Genomic DNA, 6,000 nt, shown 5'->3' on the forward strand with positions numbered 1-6,000 from the left:
TTTGATGCAAGGCCTTTACGTGCATCTAGAAGAGGAGCAGACATCTTCAGGCTGTATCCTTATGCCCTGTTATAACTCCAGGACCCCAGTTCGGGAGCCACTGCCCTAAAGTTTATCGTCCCTCGATGTCCCCTGTGAGCACATGGGAAATACCTTCTCTGTATATTTGCATATTTATCTACGGGGGGAGCATTTCTTTATCACTTCCCACATTAGAAGCATTGTCCACAAATGTTGAAATACCATACATTTTTTATAATATTGCATGCTGTTTAGTAAGGATGCACCAAATTCACTGTTTTGGATTCGACCAAAACCTTCGGCCAAATACCGAATCCTAATTTTCATATGCAAATCAGTGGTGGGAAGGGGAAAACATTTTTTACTTCCCTGTTTTGTGACAAAAAGTCAAGCAATTTCCCTCCCCACCCCTAATTTGCATATGAAAATTAGGATTCGGATTCAGTTCAGCCAGGCAGAAGGATTTGGTCGAATCTGAATCCTGCTGAAAAAGACTGAATCCTGACCGAATCCAAAACCGAATCCTGGATTCGGTTAGGGTTGCCACCTGGCTGGTATTTTACCGGCCTGGCCGGTAAAAATGATGGTTGATCCCAATGTTATTAATAGGGAAAAAAACACAAATATATAGGAAGACCAGTATTTTTTTCCAGAAAAGGTGGCAACCCTAGATTCGGTGCATCCCTGTTTAGTAAAAAGGGTAACTACAAGTTTCGGGGCTCCTTTATCAGAATATAGTGTAAGCAGGCAGTGTCATTAGGACAGTGGTCTATCAGGTAGAACAAACCAGTAATATGGCCAGATGAGTCATCCTTCCCTGTGTGCGTAACAGTAGGATAAATACTCCTGGATGACAAATCAAGCCTGGGGACTCAATTGCTTATTTCCCATTCTGAAGGATTCCAGAGACGCTCCATTATGGTCCATTCACTTGTCTTGGTGTAGAATCACTCAGCACCTTAGAGCGCAGCCTTGCACAATGCATTGTTCAGCCCCTGTCTTTATAAAGAATTGCTAGCGCATAGCATAGATATACGTGAGAGTTTCAAATTGTCTTGCATGTAAAAATAGCCAGTAAACTTTACTAACTAAAGCGATGCCCTTTTCTATCAAATGAAATAGATTTTTAGGATATGTTTAATCATGGCAGCATCAGTTTCAGTACAATACTTCCCCAGACTCCAAGATAAAGATGTACTGCTGTATCTTTGCTTTTCTACTTTGCAAGGAAGTGCAGTTATAAATTAAAGGGGTTGTTCACCCCTGAGTTAACTTTTATTATGATGTAGAGAGGGATATTCTGAGATAATTTGCAATCGGTTTTCATTTTTTATTATTTGTGGTTTTTGAGTTATTTAGCTTTTTATTCAGCAGCTCTCCAGTTTGCAATTTCAGCCATCTGCTTGTAAGGTCTAAATGACCCTAGCAACCATACACTGATTTGAATGAGAAACTGGAACATGAATCGGAGAGTCCTGAATAGAAAGATGAGTAATACAAAGTAACAATGACAATAAATGTGTAGCCTTACAGAAGATTTGTGTTAAATGGGGTCAATGACCCCCATCTGAAAGCTTAAAAGAAGAAGAAGACAAATAATTTAACAAAATAAATTATAAAAAAAAAAATAATGAAGACCAACTGCAAAGTTGCTAAGTATTGGCCATTCAATAACATACTAAAAGTTAACTTAAAGATGAACCATCCCTTTAAATCTAAGGATTTAAATTAAATGTAAGTGACCAGGACTGGAGACTGGACTGGAAAGTTGGAATGAGTTGGACCTACCAATGGAGGACTATTTGAGTGGGTTTCCATTTTTCAGGGATGTTCCAATCAGCAACCTTCCTGCCTTGTTAAACTAAACTGCCAGCTGAAAATATGTAACAGTTGTTATGCGAAACAAGTCCTTTCTGCCCTACCCTACATCCAGCCCTGATTTAGCTGATCAGATTGGTCCTTCATTGTATATCATGAAATCATCAAAAAAATAAAAATAAAGTAAATGTTGTCTTTGGAAGATTATCTTGTTACAGAACTGGCCCTATGGATTAAGACCACATTTGGGGTCACATGCATACTGTGGGCTCGAATAACTATGGTCCAAAGGCAGGTATAACTATATTGTCCAAAGAAAAGTGATTCAGTTATTATGTAGCCAGCAAAATACATACAAAATACAACAGGGTTCTGGGTCCAATAGGAACCACTTTCACAGGCTTAGGTAACCTCTATAACATTAGAATCTGGTACTAGAAATGGACATGCTAAATGTTCCTCTCCAGTAGCCGACTCCAGGTCAGGGTGCCGTGGGCAGAGATCTGGTTAACTGGAGTTTGTTGGAATGTGTTTACAAGCTACAAGTAAGATGCTCTGTCTGTGCAGCCCAAGTACATTGTTTTCCATTGAATAAACCTTTATTTATTTAATTTTCTGAAAGCCTTTTAGGATTCTCTAGAGTGGCTTTTAGTAAAAGTAAAGGAATAAATGTTGAGCCATAAATACACAAAAGGCACTGACAATAACAAGAGAAACCTGAGTATTTTTTGTCTGTGGAAGAGAGTCATGTGACTGATCCATACCCACCCGTCCATTGAACGGAGATCATTCATTTTCAGGTCACCTTGTTGTGGAAGAAAGGTGACCCTGATTTATGCACCAAGGTGCTTGTTAAAGGGCATGTAAAGTCTAAAATAGAATAAGGCTAGAAATGCTGTATTTTGTATAGTAAATATAAACATGAACTTACTGCAGCACAAGCCTAATCAAACAAATAATTTATGCTTTCAAAGTTGGCTACAGGGGGTCACCATCTTGTAACTTTATTAAACATCTTTGCAAGACTAAGACTGTGCACATGCTCAGTGCGGTCTGGGCTGCTTAGGGATCGTCATAAACAAAGCTGCTTGAGTTCTGCATGGCTGGGAAGTAAGGCGGGGGCTCCCCCTGCTGTTCATAAATATGATTGTTTCCCTGCTCAGCATTTAGGGACCATCTGACAATTCCTATCCACAGCAGTAAATGAAGGGAGAATTTCACTGCATACAGTCAGGTTTCTTATAAAAACTATATACATTTTTTATTAAAGTATATTGGAGATAGGTTTCTTTTTCATTAAAGAAAGTAAAAATGGGATTTTATTTTTTTGCCTTTACATGCTCTTTAATGCCTATCTACTCTATGTCTAACTACTGTCTACAGAAGCAAGATTTTAAGAGGTGTGCCTGTTTGTGCATGCAAGACCCACTTGACTTCCATGATACCAATTCATGGTGGTGAAAGAGGGGTCTCTTACCTTGTGTTAGTTGGCAAAGATCTTATTAAGCTGGAAGCTATCTGAGCATATATATCAGTAACTTAACATTTGGTAATATGAATCTTCTTAAGATGAAGCAACTCACTGAATATCTGTCTTACTGCCTTTTCTGTTGCCCCAAGGGCCCCAGCACCCCCCAGGTGGCCCCTCTGCTGCTCCTCACCCCTCTACAGGGGCCATCGCCACCAGCCCTGGGGGATCGCTGGCGGGGTTCGGGTCTGGGCCCAATCCAACCCTGTCCTGGGTAAATTATAGCAAAAAAGGGAAAGTTGAGCTCACCACTAAATTATAAACCATTATGTGGGGGTGCAATGATGCTGTGATCATAAAGACAAAGACAAGAGGTCCTCTGCACTCAACCCATTATCCATATATACAAGAGCTATGACTTTCCTCTAGTCTAGACTATGTCACATGACTCACTGAAACTTGTGCCTGCTGATTTTATTATGGCCATGGTACTCCTCAGTGACTTCTAATATCCTTATTTTTTCAAACAGGTGGTATTTTATTCACTATATTTAGGACATTGAAAAATTTTTTGTAGGACTGACCAAACCAGGGAATGTATTGCCAGCTTGAATATATTCCAATATATGGACAACAAACCAAGTTTTGTTCAACGGAGAGGGCATTTTAGTAGCATATTGCACAAAATCTCCTACATAAGAGGATCTCATGTCTTTGTTTGCTCCTGGGTAATTGGCAAAAGTCTTATCCCATATACTCTATAGCAGGGGTCCCCAAACATTTTTACTTGTGAGCCACATCTAAATGTAAAAAAGAGTTGGGGAGCAACACAAGCATGAAAAAGTCCATGGATGTCAAATAAGGGCTGTGATTGGCTGTTTGGTAGCCCCTATATGGACTGGTAGCCTACATGAGGCTCTGGTTGGCAATACATCTGGTTTTTATGCAACCAAAACTTGCCTCCAGGCCAGGAATTCCAAAATAAGGACCTGCTTTGAGGCCACTGGGAGCAACATTCAAGGGTTTGGGGAGCAACATGTTGCTTGTGAGCCACTGGTTGGGGACCACTGCTCTATAGGAATAAGCTCACCTATTGGGTACATTTCTTTATTGCTACCCTCAGTAGACTATTTTATTGTTCATAAATTTCAAAAGAACCTATCAATGTATTTGTCCCACATGTTATTAAGTTAGAAAGGTAACTACTGGTTTCTGGGTCCCTGTATAAGAATAGGGATGCAATCAGGTAGTGTTGTCAAATATCAACATTTATGGATAATAAACCTCCAACATGTTCCATTGAACATGAGCATGAGTTGCCAAACCATGGCGATGACCACTTGGGGCATCAAAATAATTGGATGGGTAACAAAGATAACAATTTCTATGTAGTTGGGGTCAGTGACCCTGACAACAAAATAATGTTTATTTTATGTTGAGATTGAAAAATGATTAAAAAAACATAAAACTTAAATAACTTAAATAAGGAATGACCATGAAATTGGCCACATAGTTAGAAGCAAAAGGGCCCACTGACACCTGGGCCCACCGGGAGTTTTCCTGGTATCCTCGTGGGCCAGTCCAACACTGGATCAGACAGGGGACCTGTGCAGTGTGTTTGAATTCAGTATGGACTTCCAGTCAATATGTGCTGCTGCTGTACGGCACCTTTATAGACTGGAATATAATTATTTGAATAAATCTCCATGGTGGAAAGTCCTAAGGGCCCAAGAGTTTCTTTGTATATTCATGGCTTGGGGATAGGACAGTCTGAAGGTCTATTGGAAGAGATTTACCATAATCAATGGATGCAATGACAAGTACTTAGATAAGAATAGTTTTCCTTTCTTTGCTTGTGATGAGTTGACATATAATTAATACACACATCTGAGCGTCAAGATCTTCCTATTCATAAGTACCACATAGTACAGTTAAGGAGTAGCTAGTAGGAGACTTGGTGTGCCAGACATTCTGATGATACCCTATTGGTCCGGCAGAGTTCCAAGCATATTAGATAATAATGGAGTAGGTTAGGGATACTGACCTTATAGCAGGGGATAACGTGAAACTAAACTAGATAGTATATACAGTATCTTTATTACCCTAATAGATTGGGGTTTTTTTTGGCAATTTAAGTAGTTTTAATGTAAGTCAAGTTAAAAAGATAAAGTTAAATAAAGATACATACACAATAAAGCCTTACTTGGATGATATATATATATATATCGGAAGAAGAATTAGGGGGTCCTATTTATTAGAAAACGAGTCAAACGAGTGGCAGACTTAGGAAAAAACTTTGGCACAGAGATTGCAAACAAGGTAAACGGTTGGGATCAGGCCAGGACTGGCAATCTGCAAGGCAGTCACTAGAAATCCTTTTATCAACCAAGGGCCAATACAAATGCAATATGATGGACCCCATGTGCCATAGTGAAGCACAGTAAATATTAGCTCTCAGGACCCAACCAATGATTGGTTCCCTTATATATGTACTACCTGTACTGTATACCTTGTATGAATCTGTATACGCTGTTAATTTTCCAACCAAATGGCCAACGCCGCACGGCTAGCGGGGGAGTAAACAACAAAATATAAAGTGCATGTAGTATAGTATGTTATAAAATAATCAAATCATCATTTGTGACCAATCAAATGTGTGTGCCTTAAAAAAAGTTTGGGTTGAGTTGCCCTTT

The sequence above is a fragment of the Xenopus laevis genome, chromosome 3L (assembly GCF_017654675.1).
Source record: "Xenopus laevis strain J_2021 chromosome 3L, Xenopus_laevis_v10.1, whole genome shotgun sequence".
Classification (NCBI taxonomy): domain Eukaryota; kingdom Metazoa; phylum Chordata; class Amphibia; order Anura; family Pipidae; genus Xenopus; species Xenopus laevis.